This window comes from Perognathus longimembris, chromosome 28, assembly GCF_023159225.1.
Source record: "Perognathus longimembris pacificus isolate PPM17 chromosome 28, ASM2315922v1, whole genome shotgun sequence".
Taxonomy (NCBI): domain Eukaryota; kingdom Metazoa; phylum Chordata; class Mammalia; order Rodentia; family Heteromyidae; genus Perognathus; species Perognathus longimembris.
In genome coordinates this window covers 81281103-81299579 of record NC_063188.1, presented here as the reverse complement: position 1 = coordinate 81299579, position 18477 = coordinate 81281103, and the positions used below count along the sequence as shown (strand labels likewise).

Sequence of the window (18477 nt, the reverse complement as noted above, 5' to 3'; positions counted from 1 at the left end):
TTCCATTCAACTTTTATGTCAATTTAATTTGTTCCCTTAAAAAATAAAAAGGAGATTAAATACGACAGTGAAAGGTAATAGGTTACAGTTGAGGATTTAAAGAACTTGAGGTACTAGATTTCCAAGACTACATCACAATTTTCAAAGACAGGCAGATCAGTGGGTTTCAGATGTTTTAGTTAAAATAAATGTTCTAAAACAGTTCCCCAGTTCCAACTAAATGCAAAGTAGTTCACAAAATCACAGTCTTTTTTTTACCTGTTCTAGTGATTTAGAATTTCGCTGATGTCAATTTAAAAAAACATTAATTTGTGTCTCATTTCCAAACATGTGCAATAACTGAATTCAAATTTGGTTCAGTTTCCTTTCCTAAATATATGTCTCCATATTTTCCCGAAATTCTGACTTTCACAGTGTCAAAAAAAACCCAAATGCTAAGAAGACAGAGGATGAGGAGTACAAGGATACTGCCAAAAGTTTAGAAGTTATTTTTTTGGCCAGTCCTGGGCCTTGGACTCAGGGCCTGAGCACTGTCCCTGGCTTCTTCCCGCTCAAGGCTAGCACTCTGCCACTTGAACTACAGCACCGCTTCTGGCCGTTTTCTGTATATGTGGTGCTGGGGAATCGAACCTAGGGCCTACGTGTATCCGAGGCAGGCACTCTTGCCACTAGGCCATATCCCCAGCCCACTAGAAGTTATTTTAAGCCCTAGAAGTACACAGCGGCTAAAGACCTTATATGCTTTACTGAGAACTGTGATGAAATTTATCCTATGCATTCAGTCATGTAGTCAATTTCCATAGGTGCCTGATTCCTCAAAAGCCTTTACAGTGTGCCACAGTACAACTCCAATGGAAGCAATCACACACTCCTATTTCCCCTTGATAGCCTAAACCTCCTGCTGGGGAAGGGCCTAGAAAATGTCTATGTACTACACAAGAAAATTTCCCTGGGGTTAAGAAAATAGTTATTTCCTATGTCTTAATTTTTCAAGTTTCAAGAAGTCAGGCTGATTTATTGATGGAGGTCAGATCCCTGGAAGGCCCAAGGTCCCACCCAGGCCTCTGGTAATGACCACAGTGGTGAGATAATCAGCTTCTGATGACACTGGGCATAAAGTGCCCAGGAAGAAAGGAAGCAGATGAAACACCCTTCGTACTCAGTCAGGGATTCCAGTGCCTCCCTCTCTTATCTGAATCAGACTCATTAAGAGCAGACTGCAGCCAAACTGCTAGCTTTCAAAATGTGGCTCTGTTCCTTCCTTCCTTTGTGATCTTGGGCAATTTGCTTTATCTCTCTGTCAAATGGGGGAATAGTTTTTTTAGCCAAAGATGTTAATGCATGTAAAAGCATGTTATTTCTACATTTATATCTACTACATTTTTAGTTACCGTGCACCTACTATGTGTCAGGCACTGTGCTAGATGTGGTAGCAAATTTGAAATAGTGCCTGGCACATGTGTGTATATATACATATGAGCTCAATCTATGTTACTGTGGGTCCACAAACCCCACTGATCACATAAATAGATCACATTATTATTATTGTTATAAAGGTAGCAGGGGTGGAGAGTATTTATGTATGTACATATCTAATTGGGAGAGGGAGTTAGAGTAACAGTTCTATGATCAAACATACAGACTCACACCCAGCCTTACTTGAGTTCAGATCAGAATATGCTACCAGTTTGTTAAACTTTTTTGGTTTTCAGATTCCAACCCCCCCCCCTTTTTTTCAAAGAAATGATGGACCTGTATTTATTACAAGGCAAAATCCACTAACATTTTTTTTTAACATTTGTTGCTAACCTCCAAAGGTGATGGTGACAAAACAAAAACAAATAGTCAAAACCATTTAGGAGTAAAAAATAGGAAGCCCTTCGGTTATGGAAAATCCACAACTGTAAAATTAATCAATGCCACATACTAGTCTAAACAGTCTTCCACTCCAATAGATCCTCAATCCACCAATCCATTTCCAATAACAAGTCTCAAGAATCTTTTAAAGGTTTTTTGAGGTAATTTCTGAATGTAAGATGTTTCATCACTAATTTTAATAGCACCATCTTGTTTTCACATGCAAAAAAGGGGGGCTACTGAATGACAAGAGAATGACTGGCTTAAGAACATGTGCCTTGCAAGAACACAGAACCCTCTGTAGTCAGCCTAAGGGAAGTGAATAAATGTTATGCTGAAGTGGTAAAGCCATCCTGCTGCTACCAAAAGAATTTTCCCCACATTGCATTTGAAGGAAACATTTGCAAGCTCTTGAAGAGCTATACAATAACTGGTTCAAGATGTTCTCACTGCTGGTCAGTAAAAGGATTTGCAAAAACCCAGGGAAGCTAACTTTTCCTACCTCTTTATGATCTCCATATGGTGTTATTTATCTTCCCCAGCTTTTCTGACCACTTTCAATTGATTTTTATATTTATATTAAAGTAATACTTTGTTCAAGATTGATGTTTACCACTCCCATGGTGATCCAGTACACAAAGGCAAAGTCAGGAAGACATGAAACGAATGGAGATACTTATGTTGCTTCATGGTTTTCCCCTTCTCATTATCCTCCTACTCAATGAGACTGTAGTGGGAGGTCTGAATGACATTTCCAAACGGGGAACTTAAAGCTACATTTCAACACCCAACCACTCAGTTGTCATAGGAACAACACTGTGAGCCTTATCTGGGCCCGAACAAACAGCCACTTGTTTTCCTTCAAATCCAATATGTACACACATACATATATATCCCTAAAGAACAATTTAATTGGGTAAAGCTGTATACCACACCAAAAGAAATGGAAGAAAATGGGCCCAAAGGAAAAGTGTTTCTATTCCTGAACGTGCAATTATCAAATACTATTAGAGAAATTGTTTCCAAAGACAAAGAAGACATATGCATGCCGTTACTAGCTTTTTAAAGAGTCTACAAAAATGCTAATATATTCAGTGCCCCCCAGGGGAGAGAACTAAGGGCAATGTTATGTCATTCATTTTAGATATACATTGAAAAACTAATAAATTAAGAACAGAGGAATAGCAAATAGAATTGAAAGCATGAGGTTCTCAAACAATTCTTTTGGGATGTATTTTCTAACATTTAAAGTTCCAACCTACTTCTATTACATATGTGTCACTTGAGAAATTGGCTTCTAAAGGCATGAGAGAAATTTAAAAATTTAGAGTGAGGCTGTTTTTCCATCAAGCATGGCAGCATTTTAGCCACATTGTTAAATCACCATGTTTCACCAAAGTATTTACAGGCAATACAAAGCTGAAAATAACTGAGTCAGTGCACACACGCTAGCAGGAGGGTGTAAATGATCTGGAAAGATCTTCAGACTTTGTCACCAGTTTTCTGTCCTTGAAGACTAAAGCCGCTAAATTCATGTGCTTTAGGGGCGAGGGGGGGCATCACTTAATTAAGTCAAATGACTTGTGCTATTCACAAATTTAGTTGTTTGTCTAAGAAAAACGATCTTTAAAATCTTCAGTGTTAAGAGGGGAAGAAAGATGGATTAAGAGATCTTAGTGAATTTCCTGTGGAGAGAGAAACTGCAATTATCATCCTATTTGATTATTGTCTTTTTCAAGGTAACCATTTTTAAGATTTTCAAGGCAGCAGAACAGGATTCACAAGTCAGCAATATAAATTTAACTTTTAATTTAATTTTAAAGTACTTCAAAAGAAAGCAATAGTAATGCATCCAAAACACAATTCTATTAATAAATTTTCATCATATAGTCAGAAATGAAAATATCCCAGATTGCCTACTTGATTGCTAGCAGCTAGACAGGTTTTTCTTTTCCCATCTAATTCTATAAGTAGACATCACATGCTTACTTCTAGTGACCAATAAGAAACTTAAAAAACAAACAGGTAGCCATCTATCATTCTAATGTTCTTTTCTAATTCTTTTCAATAATCATTCTTATATTTAAGTCAAGCAATCAGACATGCATGCCTAATGAAAACTGCAATTTTTATGGTTCACGAGCAAGATTATTATGTAATTACAAGTATTCTAGGATTTATTGCATTTTTCTGGAAACTATAAACATAGGAGCAGCTCAGATTCAAGATTAGAAAACTGAAATTCAGGTTTCAGACATAGACAAGACAGGCAGACACATCTACAGGAAACCAGTAAGAATAGCTAATCACAATCTCTCACAATGTAATGGGCCATATATAAGAACTACCCTTTTGTTTCATAATATAATCACTAGGAAAATCTTAAATTCCATGGCACTAATATGAAAAAAAGGAAAAAAATAACTACTATTACCATCGTCTTCTGTCCCTTCATACCATCGGGGATGTTGCCGATTTGACTTCCGATGTATTACTTCAACTTTCATTTTGTAAAGTTCTAATTAAATAAATACTTGACGCGCTAAAATAGGAGGAAAAGAAAGCAAGTGGGCTTAATTCTGAAAGCCTCTCTTTCAAGTTCATATATGCTGTTCAAACCAAATGCAAATCCATAACCATGAAAAGTTAATTCCACACACTCCAACTTGCTCAAACAGTTTGGATTTTATGCTACCCTTCTCCCACCCCAAAACAGGGGGAAACAATGTTTAAAAAGCAAGCTGTACTTGAACTGCGAAACTGGTATCACTCCTCCCATTTTTGTTAATTACCTGGCATCATCACAGCCTTTATGTGTAGATTGGGGCTCGATGTTTATGCCCTCACTCTTCCACGCAGTTGTTAGGAGTCTGCGAACAATTTTGCAATTCCCACACACACCATATGATATCTATTAGGAAGCAATGCCACTTTTCACTTACCAATTCTGGATAAAGCAGAGTTTCCTGGTGACAGAATGTTGCTGCTTCCGTTCGTTTGCTAAACTCCCTCTTTGCAGCTTGATAAATCTGATTAGAAAACATCTTTGTTCCAGGATCACATGAGGCATTTTACCTACTAAGTTTTCCAAAAGCGTGATCCACGTTTTCATTCCTGTGACAAAACAAATCAGAACAAGGAGAGGGGGAAATGGGAAATGAGTCCACACCAAGTTCCTGGCAACGACTTTCAACTGCATTTTTCTGCGTTTAATCAGTAAGCTGTATTAAAGTGACAGTTACCGGTTCAGGAAGCCAGAGTTTGATCAAATCAGCCACTACCAGTGTACATGCCTTACACTGGTGTACGGACCCAAGGAAGCCATCGCTGGTCATCTACCACATGCGGCTGGAATCACTGGACAGATCACCCCCACCCCACAGTGTTGAGCAGCAAGCTGTTGAGGCTGGAGAGCAGTCAGACTGGACAGCCGCCTGACGGGGGATTTCTTGTAGGGACCTAACAATTAGCAGCTGACCAATCACAGCCAGTACCTTGTACCTAAGTCACATGACAGGGCAGTCCCTATGATTTCTGAATTACTGGGGTTACACAAAGGACACTCATTCAGGAAAAGAAAAAAAAAAGCCCTAAGATGAAACAGAAAACACCCCAGCTGCGACAAGAAAACTCCAGCTTTAAAACAAGGAGCGCTGCAAGCCATCACATAGCCCAGAGAAAGACCCCACCACCAAGCCAAAGAGAAATCAGAGGAATGTGTGGCATGTATCAAAAAAAGAATTCCAAAGTAGAGAGCTGTATTTACAAACCCACTTCAGCTACTAATCTGTTTATTCCTCACTCCCCTTCCTCTGTAGGTTCACAGACTATTTTACACTCTAAACTTCATGTTGTTTTTTTTTTTTTTTAAAGCTCCAGTGAGCCTCAGCAAAGGCACCTAAGGAAAATTCAAATTTGTCACTTTTTTTAGTTCTCACATGAAATGTAATTACTTAAGAATAATTGAGCAAATTAGGCACAAAATTAAACATCATCGGGACATATTTTCTGCTCTCTCTCAGGAGCCTATTTCATCAACAGCTGCCAAATTATTTTTAACACCCTCAATTTATCTCTTAAATACCTCTCATGTTCTAGGAACACAATTTGATCATGAATATCATGACCATGTATCCAACTTCTGAAGAAGAAGAAGAAGAAGAAGAAGAAGACAGTACTTACAAATGGTCCTTGTTTGGACTAGGTTTCTTCGCCCCCCTCTTCTAACATCTGAAGTGAAAATACCGGCTCAGCTTTACCATGCCAACCTAGAGGCCCTATTTTAACCGAGAGGCTGCAACAGCTCCTTCTCTGAGACAAGCTCGGAACACAGTGCTGCTTGCCATCCCCAATTTATGGAAGGAAGCATATGTCAAACAAACCAGGTGATGACTCAGACTGCCTCCCCCGGCCACGTTTCCCCTAGAATGGGAGTGTAGTGTAAGGGCAGCCTATTTGGATGTGACTCAGTTTTATTAGACTGGTGGTTGTAGTTGATCTGACAAGCTCACATTTTTCTTTTATAACTGGCACATTTAAGGACCAGAATGCACATTCTAATAGAGGGCACAGAAACAAAAAGCAGTGCAATTATTTACATTTCAGAATTGTGTATAGTTTTATAACGAAGCTAATCAAACGTCTGAATTCTGATGACAGAAACAGGCTTGAGACATTTAGGTTTTTGTCTGGTTTTATTTTTTTAAACAGTGGCATCCAAGCTTTAATTCTCAAGTATGATCCTCACATGGCAGATTCTGCAGGAAGTGGTCAGAGATATATGAGAGCCCTGTTGCAGTTTTCACAATCACACCAGACAAAATCTGCAGGGCTCTTTCATGCCAACCTGCCTAAAACCTGCAGGGGAAAAACTTGAAAATAAATTGACCCCAGTTTTCCTGTTCAGTAGAAAGTTGTCTACCAAGACAGGACAGGACTGGCCTTTCACTGGGTAAATTGTTCCCAGGTATCATGAGGACAGGAAGAACAGGATAATAAGTGAAATTCCTCACATGAAAATTCTAGAAGGCTGGGGCTGAGCAGTTTAACTCCAGTTATCTCTTGCCAGCATACTTCCTTTAACCTTGAGCAAAGTCAGCAACTGGCATTTATTGTTGACTGTACTTTGATGGATAACTAGCTTTGTTATGATGTAGGTAGAATATACATTCTATTTTTATAATCTAGGAATATCTTCATGTATCAAATTCTCTTATTCACAGATGAAGGTAGAAAAAAGGTATACAAGTTAAAACAATGTAAGGAAGTCAGTTCATGAGTCAACTACTCGCTTTTAAAAAGAATCCTTATAAAATTTTATTGGAATAAACATCACTTTAAAATTTAAATATGAAATTGGTTTGCAGAAATCCAATTTATGCACAACTATTTGGAAGTGCATTTCCAAATTACACTTTTGAAGTCTATTTTAACTACTTGCACATATTTCTCACCCAGTTATTAAAATTTACTCGTACTTCAACAGGGATATACTAATCTAGTCAGTGACTTCTTCTGAGTAAAATTTTATTGGCTTAAAGACAGTTACTTTCCTATGATACACAGAGAACATAAAATCTATAATTACATGTCTTTCAATGGAAATAAACACAGGCTATGTAAAGAGAACGTTAATAAAAATTAAACAACTAAAACTGTAACATCTAAAAGGACCTATAATAGTTTTTAAAGTTTGGCTTCTGGGGCCAGACTTGCTGGGGTTTGAATCCTGAGCTGCCATTTCTAGCTGTGGCACTAACTTAGATCAAAGTTATTACATGTAAGGGCTGGGAGCAGTGCCTGACAGATGATTCTGGAGCCCTGCATAGCTTAGTTGGTCCCTAAATAACATTTCTGAATGAGAGAAAAATACAATTTCATCAAAGTTTAGGGTTTTTTTAAATAGTAGTACTAGGCTTTCACTCAGGACCTGGGCACAGTTCTTGAGCTTTTGTGCTCAAGGTTAGTAGTGCTCTACCACTTGAGCTGCAGTTCTACTTCTGACTTTTTGAGGTAATTAACAGTATAAGAGTATATATATGGACTTTCCTACCTGGGCTGAACTCTGATCCTCAGATCACATCACCTGATTAGATGAGATTACAGGCATGAGCCACTGACAACCAGTTCAATTTCATCACTTAAAAATCATTTATAACTATTTTACTAATTGCCATAAGCAGTGGCCAATGAATCCATAAGGTATTTCTTTCCCAATGTTTCAGTGGGGGAAACTATTATACCTATTCACTCCCAAGACTCATTTGGGTCTTTCCCTTTTCAGAGGCTTCTTAGGCCAATGCAGAACACAGGTGGGGAAATTGGTGCAGGTGATCACTGAATCCAGTGTCTTGGCCTAGTTGGTCCAGGAACTACCAACTAGGATACTAACTACAAGATACAAGAAAGAAAGTGAATGAGTAAAAAAACTCAGAAAAAACACAGTCTGGTTGAACACACAGCACTGCATTATTGGTCCTATAGGACCAATAATCAGAGACATGAGGTACACACATCCAGAAAAAGAGTATCTGATGTGCACTGTTCCTTTTCTCCACAGGGTCATGACAGAAAACCCAAGAATTCCATTATCTACAAATAGCACGAGTTTCCATCTGAAACTCTATGAAGCTGTTCAAGCACTCTACATACAAGCAACAGCTAATAGTTTAGCTAACAGTTGGGTAACAAAAGCTAATAGTTTCCAGTCATCCTATAAAATATTCTAAAAATGATTTTTTTTAAAAAAAGACAGCCACGAGACATCAATAAGGCTAGGCAAGCTTTATAAATATCAACTCCTCAGTACTGTTCTGAAGGAGAAGTGCTGCATTTTGTGTCTGATCAACTGCTCCAACTTGTCTTTATACAGGCAATGTTTCAGAGACAGATGGGAACAAAATGGGGCAAAGCCAGCAAAATGGGAAGGTGGCTGGGATTACAAAGGAGTGCTGGGGGAAGGAAGACTCAAGTGCTCTTTCCGGCTGTGTGGGAGCCTGGTTTAAGGATGTACACAGATTTGATTCAACACCTAAGCTAAAAGCTGCTTTGGGGATTCAACAGGAGCTTCACAAGCCATGTTTGAAATACTAAATAAAGCCAGGCACTGGTGGCTCCCACCTACAATCCTAACTACTCAGGAGGTTCAGATGTGAGGATTGCGGTTCAATGCCTGCCGGGACAGGAAAATTTCTGAGACACTTATGGCTAAGTAAACTATCAAAAAAGTCATCAGTGGAGCTGGGGCTCAAGTGGTAGACTACTAGCCTTGAGTAAAAATACAGAATGATCCAACGGTAGCAGGTTCCTGAAATCAAAATTAGAGGTCAAGGTACAGACAGGCAGCTGAGATTTGGTACTGGTTCTGGGATGCTATTACCCATGGAGGCCTGAGAGACTCATTTCCTTTACTTCTTATTTCATTGGGAGAATGGAGACAAATGAAAAGGAGACAAGGGAGAAATCACTTATATTTTCAATCACAAATCACTGTTTTTAATAATGACCACCATCACCACCAGCTCACTAAGGATAAGCAGACCAACCACCCCAAGAATATTGAATTTCCACAGGTGGGGGATATGGGAGCAGCAGTCACTTTATTTTATTTGTATCATTTTTGTCACCAGTTACATTTTGTAAGGGGTCAGAAGAACCTTCAAAGAAGCTTAGTGTCGTGGTACACTTTTGTAATCTCAGCACTTGGGAGGCTAAGGCAGAGAAGTTCAAGAGCAATCTGGGCTGTATCACAAGACCCAGTCTCTAAAAATAATAATCACCACCAACTTCTGGAGGGCTGCTGTATTCACTCTGGGATGCTAGCAAAGCACCCTACTTCAAAAATAGCTTAGCATTGTATGTACTTTAAGGATTCCCAGCATTAGAATATTCTTGTAGGAACCTATATACAGACATGCTCAGACTATATCTAGTGGATATAAGATACCCTGAGAGTACTTCCTTATGAGACTGGCCACTTTTCCAAGCTTTTCATGTTATATAACAAGGAGCTGCTTTGCCCGTCTTCCTAAAATGCCATCAGATCTAAGCCATATATTTCACTCAGAGAAGTTTTTTTATTAGTTGTCTTCTTTCCCCACCCATTTTAACTGACTCAATTTTTTTATGGCAACACCACTGGGTGGGAGTGAATTTGGGAGTGGGCAGGGTGGGAGAAAGGAAGGAGGAAGAAGGGGGGGGGACTGAATCACACCCTTTTGAGTAATCTTAGGTTTTTTTTTTTTCTTCCTAAGGGTATGAATCAAATTAAGCTTGTTTTGCTGTGGGTGAAGGGGAATATAATACCAGCATGAATCAGAGAAATTATCAAATATGTGGCACTCACTAAAACTTAATTACAATCCCTGCTTTCTCTCAAGTCTGCCAGAAGACGCCACAGCATTTGTTAATCAATATAATACTAGACCAAAAAAAATCCTGGAGTTTGAACTCAATTATCACCCTCTTCCCTTTAAAAATTTCCTTTTACATGCGAATATCAGAAACAGGAATTATTTCAGGGCTTCTGTGAGATAATCTTTGGCCCCAAGAGCTAAGTGTGAAAACAACTCAGATAATACTAGGGAAGAGACCAAGTTACATACTATATAGGTTACAAGCAAATACAGGATTCATGAAAACAGCTGCTTGGAAGAAAAGACTTTGAAGACTGGCAAATGCCATTCCAATAGGAACTACATGTAACAATGAACCCTTGGGAGAAAAAAAATGTGGGCATTTTGTCCTAATTCTGTGCTGTGAGAATAAAGTTGTCAGTATGAAACTTTTCTACTGCCTTACACTGAGCTAATTAAGTCCTTATAACTTTAAGAAATTGCTAGAAGTGAAAAGGATAGATTGAAACAAATTGTTTTTTTTAATGTATAGTACATACTACTTGGGGAAAAATTGGCAAGTGTTAGTGCCTTATTGGAGGCCTGCAAATAAATGATTTCAAGACCATCCTGAATAAGCTAAGGCTAACTTTTCAGTTCCTTCCTTCCTTTCTTTTGTTGGATGTGGGGCTTGAACTCGGGGCCTGGGAGCTGTCCCTGAGTTCTTTGGCTCAAGGTTAGTGACTTTTCTACCTGGGCTAGCCTCAAAATGTGACCCTCAGATCTCAGCCTCCTGATTAGCTAGGATTAGAGAAGTGAGCCACTAGCACCTGGCTTCAGTTTCTATGTATCCCTAAATTGGGACATTTTAATCTGCTCTGGGAGCCTTTTGGAGATCAAGATTTATTTGTAGGCCCAAATCTCTAAATCTGCTTTAATGTGTAATACTGGGAAATCTTTGCCAACAAAGTTATACAAATTAACAAAGCTTTGTCAATATGAGGCTCCTATAAAATGGACCAGATCAGTTTTCAGGCTATTTCTACAGTTTTTTGTTGTTGTTTTTTTTACCACTTAGCTTAGCAAAGTTAATAGATTGTACTATGTTACCTACTTTCTCTCTTTCTCCAGGCAGTACTGAAGTTTGAACTCAAGGCCTCACGCTACTTGCTAGACAGGCACTCAACCAGCTGGACCATGTCCCCAGCCCCTTCCTTTCACTTGAGTTATTTTTCAGGCAGGATCTTGAGTTTTTGCCTAGAGATAGCCTTGGACAGTGATCCTCCAGCTTCCACTTCACCACTGTCCCCTACTATGCCTGGATTCATGATTTTGAGATGAGCTCTCCCTAGATTCTTTTTTTTGCCAGTCCTGGGGCTTGAACTCAGGGCCTGAGTACTGTCCCAGAGCTTCTTTTGCTCAAGGCTAGCACTCTACCACTTGAGCCACAACACCACTTCTCCTTAGATTTTTATCCTTTGTGGCCTGAAATTCTTACTCTTCCCATCTTCCTTTCCTGAGAAGCTAAGATTCCATGCATGGGTCACTGAACTGAGTTTCTATTTTAATTCAGCATCTTATACATCTTATATAGTTTAAAATAATAGTCACAAGCTTGTCATATCTTTATCTGTGTCTCTTGAAAGAGCTAGAAGAAACTACGATTTATATTTTAGTTCTCTCTCTGGTTTTTCCTCAAAAAAATGTTATAAGGAGTAACTTCAGGCAAGATACCAAAAATTGAGAGAGATGATGAGACTCAATTCTAAGCATGTTAGACCTCTGAAGACTCCTTGGGCAGTCTGTGTGGGCATTTTCTACTCAATATGCCAACTATTTGAGGCAAGAGCAAGGAGCAGAGAAGTGAGGGGTTGCTACTTCAAAGCTTTATGTGGGGCAATCAGAAGTTTCATCTAACAAGACAAAGAGCACTGTAGCCAAGCCAACTTAGAGAACATGGATCTGAAAAAGAAGAGTGGATGTGAAGGTAGCATCAAAAGAGGTAACCTAACTGGGAAGTGACAAAGTAATGGAGTCAGGAGTTTTGCCATGAGGAGAAAAGCCTATCAATGTCCCCTGAAAGGGTAAACAACTCCCTAGAAATCCAGCTTCAAAGGATGAAAGACAGTTTACAGTGATACAAAAGGGGAAATCAGTGAATAGGAACAAGAAAATCAGAAAAGAGAAACAAGAAAAGCAAAGGACTACTTCACTGGGAGAATTTTATTTTAATAACCAGTCTTTGTTTTCAACTTTGTGCCTACCAAATCCCCACGGCCATAGTTCTCCTGCAATGTACCTCTCCACTCAACCCCTAATTTACCTGAGCCATCATTACCCTCTCTCCAGGATGCAGCCAACATACAAAAAAACTACAGCCTGCAGAAAGGCAGCAAGCTGGTAAGTAACAAGGCCCAAACAAAGCTACTGCAAAATTAATCCAGAAGTAGGAAGAAAAAAGTACCTATCAGAAAAGTGCTAGGGTGGAAACTGGACTGAGGCCTAAACAGTAGAGGTTATAAGAGTTGAAATAGGGACCAGGTAGGGATTTTAACAGGGGACTCACTATACCACCAAAATGGTTGACCATCCAACTGTGCCAGGAACCAATTTAACATTTTCAGAGAACATTTTTCAAACTCTAAAACTGTGCATACCACTGCACCTGGGTCAGGATGTTTTAAGCTAAAGTTCTTATGCACTCCATGCTGTCATATACAGGTTTGATTGCTATAATACTCCAATGTGCTATCACATCTTATGGCCTGTAATCCTCCAAAAACATGACAAATCTATCCTTTCTCTGTATTTCTCTTCTAACAGGTCATTAAGAAAGAATGGACCACAGCTGCACCAGGCTCTAAGTGGGTCCTAGCTACTCAGGAGGCTGAGATCTGATTATAATGGTTTGAAGCCAGTGGGGAAGGAAAGTCCACGGGATTTATATTTCCAACTAACCACCAAATAAAGATGAAAGTAGAGTTGTGGCTTAAGTGGTAGAGTGGCAGACCTGAGCATAAACGTTCTGGGACAGGGCCCAGGTCCTGAATTCAAGCCTTCATGCCAGTGCACACACGCATGCATGCAGGTGTGCATGCATACATACACACACAGACAGCTGTACAACCATTGTACAAGACATCCCCATGGGCAGAAAATGGATGATGGATACTTGAAATCTCTTTGTGATAGCGTCTTAGAAACTTATTTCAAGTGGGAAAAAAATGAAAAGCCACACCTGCAGCTGTCTGGAAAAGTTAACCTCAAATGAATCATAATAAACAAAAGTCAAATCTGACTACTGGATAATTAGTACCAAAGCTGCCAATTCCCTACTTAATGCTGGGAACAGACATTCAGTACAGAAAGCAAGAAAGCTTAACACAAATGCCTGGACAACCTTCTCCTTTCCTTATTTAATTCATGAAAAAGTATAACATTTATTATATTAGAAAGAAGAATCTAAAGTAAAAGTAGTCTTATCAAAACTAAAAGTAATCATATAATTCTAAGATCTAGAAAAGGCATCCAAAAGGCATCCGGGCTGAAAAACTATTTGACTTCTAGACATTTTGCCTATTAACTATGACGGGGTGACTTTAAAGACAATGTTGGGTGACCAGCTAGTTTTTCACTGCTTTGTTCTGAGGAGTTTAGCAATCTCTTCTGCCTGAATTCACAAGTGCTTGCTGTCATGTGATCAGTAGTCTTTCCTCATGTACTGTGGTAACAAAACACAGCACAGTTTCAATACCTGTATCTTCTAATTATTGCTTTGAAAGGTCATTTCCAACAGTGAACATTTACTTTGCTAATATTAAATTCACTCTCTGCTGCTGACATGCCAATTTCATTTCATTTCAGTAAGTACTTTTCAGATGGGCACCGATGGCTTTCATCTAAAATCCTACTCTGGAGGCTGAGATCTAAGGACAGTGACTCTAAGACAGCCCAGTGAGGAAAGCCTGTGAGTCTCTTATCCCCAGTAAACCACCAAAAAAGCACCAGAAGCAAACTGTGGCTCAAATGGTACAGTGCTAGCCTTGATCATAAAAGTACGAGCCCCACTATGGGCAACAAGGGCAAAAGTGCACTTTTCAGTAGGAATACTTGATACTCGTATATATCTAACAACACAAGCAACTCAAATGGATAGCCATGTAAATACTCATGGCCAATTTGAGGATGCAACTGTATCTTGACAGATGAGAGGCTCATCTATCCCAAGATACAATGTAAGAGACCAAGAGAAAGTTTCTTAGAATAAAATGAAACATCATAGACGTTATAGGTTCTCCTCCAGCTTGGACAAACCAACATCCCCTATTATCTATTTATAACCTTTTTGTCAAGGAGTCTTAACTAAGTTCTCAATATTGTGCCGGATTCAGAGGATGCAACAATGAACATGACAGAGGCCCTGTCCTTATGGACCTTCCAGTCTGCCAGGGAAAGAAAATCACAATGAAATCAATGAAGAAAGTGCTAGTTGGTGATGTCCAGGCAGAATAATGATAGAAGGAATGCACCAGGGTGCTGATGGGGTGAGAGGTGGGGTGGTTGTTATTTTGTGCACGGTGGTCAGTAAAAGATGACTTCTCTTATTAAGGACAACAAAAGTAGGTTCCATAAATATCTGGGTAACAAATGAAGCATTAAGAAAAAGGGAATGACTTTGCACAGGTACACCAAGGTGGCATGTACCTGGTCAGCTATAGGACAGTAGGGAGACTGGTAGAAAGAAGAGTGATGAAACTGGCTGAGCTGGCTATGGAGTACAATGCAGATTACACTCTTTGTCTACTGTCTTTACAAGGGCAATGGGTCCTTACTTTGAAAAATAAATAGAAAACCACAGGCTTCTGATCAGCAGAGCAGAATGATATAAAGATCTTGGAGAATTTGTCAGACAACCTTCTATTCGTTTAACAAAACCTCTGACATAATCAACTTACAGAAAGAGGAGAGAAGTATCAATGGCATTTGCCTCATAATTTTAGCTAATAAGGAGGCTGAAGTCCAAAGGGTTGTGGTTCAAAGCTATCCTGGACAGAAAAGTCTGTAACACTATTTCCAGTTTAGACAGCATAAAAGCAGGGCTAGTGGTTCAAATGGTAAAGTACAAGCCAAGGAAGTAAGCCATGCAAGCTTTAGGCCCTGAGTTTAAATCACTGTTTAAAACAAGATCATTAAAGTCTAGGAGTGAGGGTAGGAGGACTGAGGCACTAGGGTATGAATAGTGTAAGGCAATGCCAGGGAAATGCATTAAAAAACAGCCTTTGGGGAGGCAAGACTGGAAACATAGCAGTAGATGTGAAATAGACAAGTCCTGAGATCTCTTGCTAGGGATCATTTTGGAGGGAGCATTTTGAAGGGGACACAAGTGGATTTCAGACGACTGAACATAAGAGGAATGGCATACAAAACAGTACAGACACAGCTGTCAAGGAGAAATCACAGGGCAGCCTTGGAAAACAGATGGGATCTAGTACACTATAAAGAGGCTGTTCTTCATAAAAGGATCCAAAAATAACTAATGAGCGCCCCTAGAGGCAGCTAGGATGTCTACAAGTAGAGCATGTACAAATCAGCTTCCCTATTTAATTTCAATGTCTATCTCTATGTCTACTTAAGACATTTTCCTTAGACATAGGTTCCTTGTGTTCTCCTCCGACTTTTTAAAAAATTGATTCCACCACCATACTGAATATGGTAAGTCTCCTGCCATACTATGGGAGGCGGGGCTGGGAGGGTGATTATAACTACAGACTGGATCTGAGGCCTCATTCTGGCCAGGCAAGAACTACTTGAGCCAAACCCAGCCCAGCACTCACTTTGTAAAAGTAACTGAACAGAAAGGTGTAATTTTAATGTACTCTAGGTTTATGGCTATGTACTAGAATATCTGGCAAACATTAAACCACAAGCATTCCATAGAGCTATGAGTCAAAGATGGGGCTTGGTTTTGTTTACACAGCTAAGAAACATAATGAGCACCAATAGGGAGAAACTCTATAAAGCCACTACAGCTATTTAACAGGACAACGTTAACACCTGTTCCTTTTATATCTTGGTCCCATTGTTTGGGAACACCAAAACATATAGCTGGGATCAGGAGAAACAAACTTCAGACTGACTGGGTATGTCTTCATGAGGAATCCTAACTATTTGAATCAGTGAAAGCCCTCACATAGTGTCTTTCTGGAAACTGGCAGGTTTGCAGGTACCAGGTAGAGTCTATCTGTAGATGCAACAGAACCTGGCTGCTTTCTAAGGATCCAAGGACATCATACTGAGCTTTAGGAGCTCTAGACAGACAGAATACCTGAAATTATCATTAATTTTTATATATTAATTATTAAAATTAACAGCAACATTAGTATTTATATTAATCATAAATCTCCATCAATTACATAAATATTAATTACAGAATACAATAATTATATAAATATCAATTATTAATGTTAACATTTACAAGAAATTACCATTTATTGCGGAAATGCTACGAGCCATGAACTGGTTGTGAAAAGGAGGTCCTACATTCTTAGGTCATTATCAATTTTTTTTAAGTTTTTATTATAAAACTGATGTAAAGAGAGGTTACAGTTTCATACATTAGGCATTGGATACATTTCTTGTACTGTTTGTTACCTTGTCCCTCATACCCCCCTCCCCCTCCCCCTTTCCCCCCCTGAGGTGTTCAGTTTCATTATCAATTTTTTAAAAATCGGTTGCTGCTTTTGAATTAGTTATCTTACAGGCAGGACAGTGGAATGAGGGTAAAGAGCACAAACTGCCCAGGGCAAATCCCAGCTCTACCATTTATCAGCTATTTAATTTGGAACAACTCACTGGACTTCACTCCAGTTTCTGCCTCTACAATTAAGGTGACCCATAGTACCACAGGGCTATGGAAAGGTTAAGTCAATTATTATGTGCAATAATTATTGTAAGTCACAATTCCTCAATCACCTTAGAATTTAAAACTGACCCCCCTTAAATAATTATTAGAAGTAAGCATAAGAACCTTCCAGAGAATTCATGTAACTAGAGGACAAATACACTACTTATCTTTGGGGTATCAACTGGAGTATAAATACGAAGCTATTCAGAAGCTCTTGCTTAGCTTTTTCACCCATGTCCGGTGCACTACTGCTTGAGCCATAACTCCACTTCTGAGTTTTTGCTGGTTAATTGGAGATAAAAGTCTCACAGATGGACTATGAAACAAGATTCTCAAATTTCAAGCCTCCTGAATAGCTAGGACTATAAGAGTGAGCCACCAGTGTGCCCAGCTCAACACTCATGTGTTTTTTTTAATTGCTTGAATGTATAAACATAGCTATAGTAAAGATTAGAATGCAAAATTCACTTTTTACACTAACATACTGAAAGTAAACTGGATGCTGGCCTTAGACCCCTTTGTCGTCATCCTCTGGGGGGCTCTCTCCTCTCCTTTGGAACTTCAGAAGACTACTGGCATAAAACATAGTCTAGAGTAACAGGAGTGGTCGCCTTATAGGGAAATGGTACTGTGAAGATGATCCCATATGGGATCTCCAAATCTAAAAGCAATACTTACATTAAGTTCAGGTCCTGGTGTAAGTTGAGTAAAGAGCAAAGAGTGGGGTTAGCCAGGAAATGGGGCTAGCCGCCAACTTCAGCCATCTTCCTCCCTTTCATATGGGATTTGATACTTAGCCATCCAATGAGAGACACCATAGTTTCCTTTTCTTTTCCCTTCATAATTTTTAGGGACAGGGATGGAACCCAGGTAACAGGAGGAGGTCTCCAAATATCCAACACTGATTTGTGGCCACTTAAATCAGAGCTTTGGTACAAAGTCAGAGCATCTTCAAAACTAGGATCTCTAAGACTAAAGTCTTGCTCACTGTGGTGACAACACACTAGTAAGGAGATGGAACTGCAGCAAACTGATGTGCAGGACAACATACAAGGGAGAAGGAACAACTGGAGCTGAAGGGCATGAGCAAGATAAAGATGCATAAAACAGGCTCCCCTCAGTAGAAGGTTTTGAGAGCAAGGTCCAGGAAAATCAAGGGCTGCTCACCATAGCCATTTCTGAGAGTGCTCCAATGCACACACTTACTTCTACTCCATTCATCTCTGCTCATACCACACAAGTCACTGAACCAGCCCACTACCCTTTTTTCCACCACACTTAGATCCTGAGAACATTCAGATCTGTTCACGGACTTTGTTAATCCTACAATTGACAGGCAAATACTCTTATCACGTAGGCCATGCCTTCAGCCCCTTTTGTATT

At 39.4% G+C, this 18477-nt stretch overlaps 1 long non-coding RNA gene across 3 annotated transcripts in view; it reads right to left on the bottom strand.

Annotated features, from left to right (window-relative positions):
• Positions 1-18477, bottom strand: part of LOC125343389 — a 76992-nt gene that overhangs the window by 3368 nt on the left and 55147 nt on the right. For 2 of the 3 annotated variants that reach the window (XR_007209325.1, XR_007209326.1), the window contains 2 exons: positions 4800-4971; positions 1799-4399 (listed from right to left, as the gene is read on the bottom strand). This is a non-coding gene — a long non-coding RNA (uncharacterized LOC125343389). Of the gene's footprint in view, positions 1-1798; positions 4400-4799; positions 4972-18477 lie in introns of those variants that run through there. The other variant, XR_007209327.1, reaches the window with a different exon arrangement.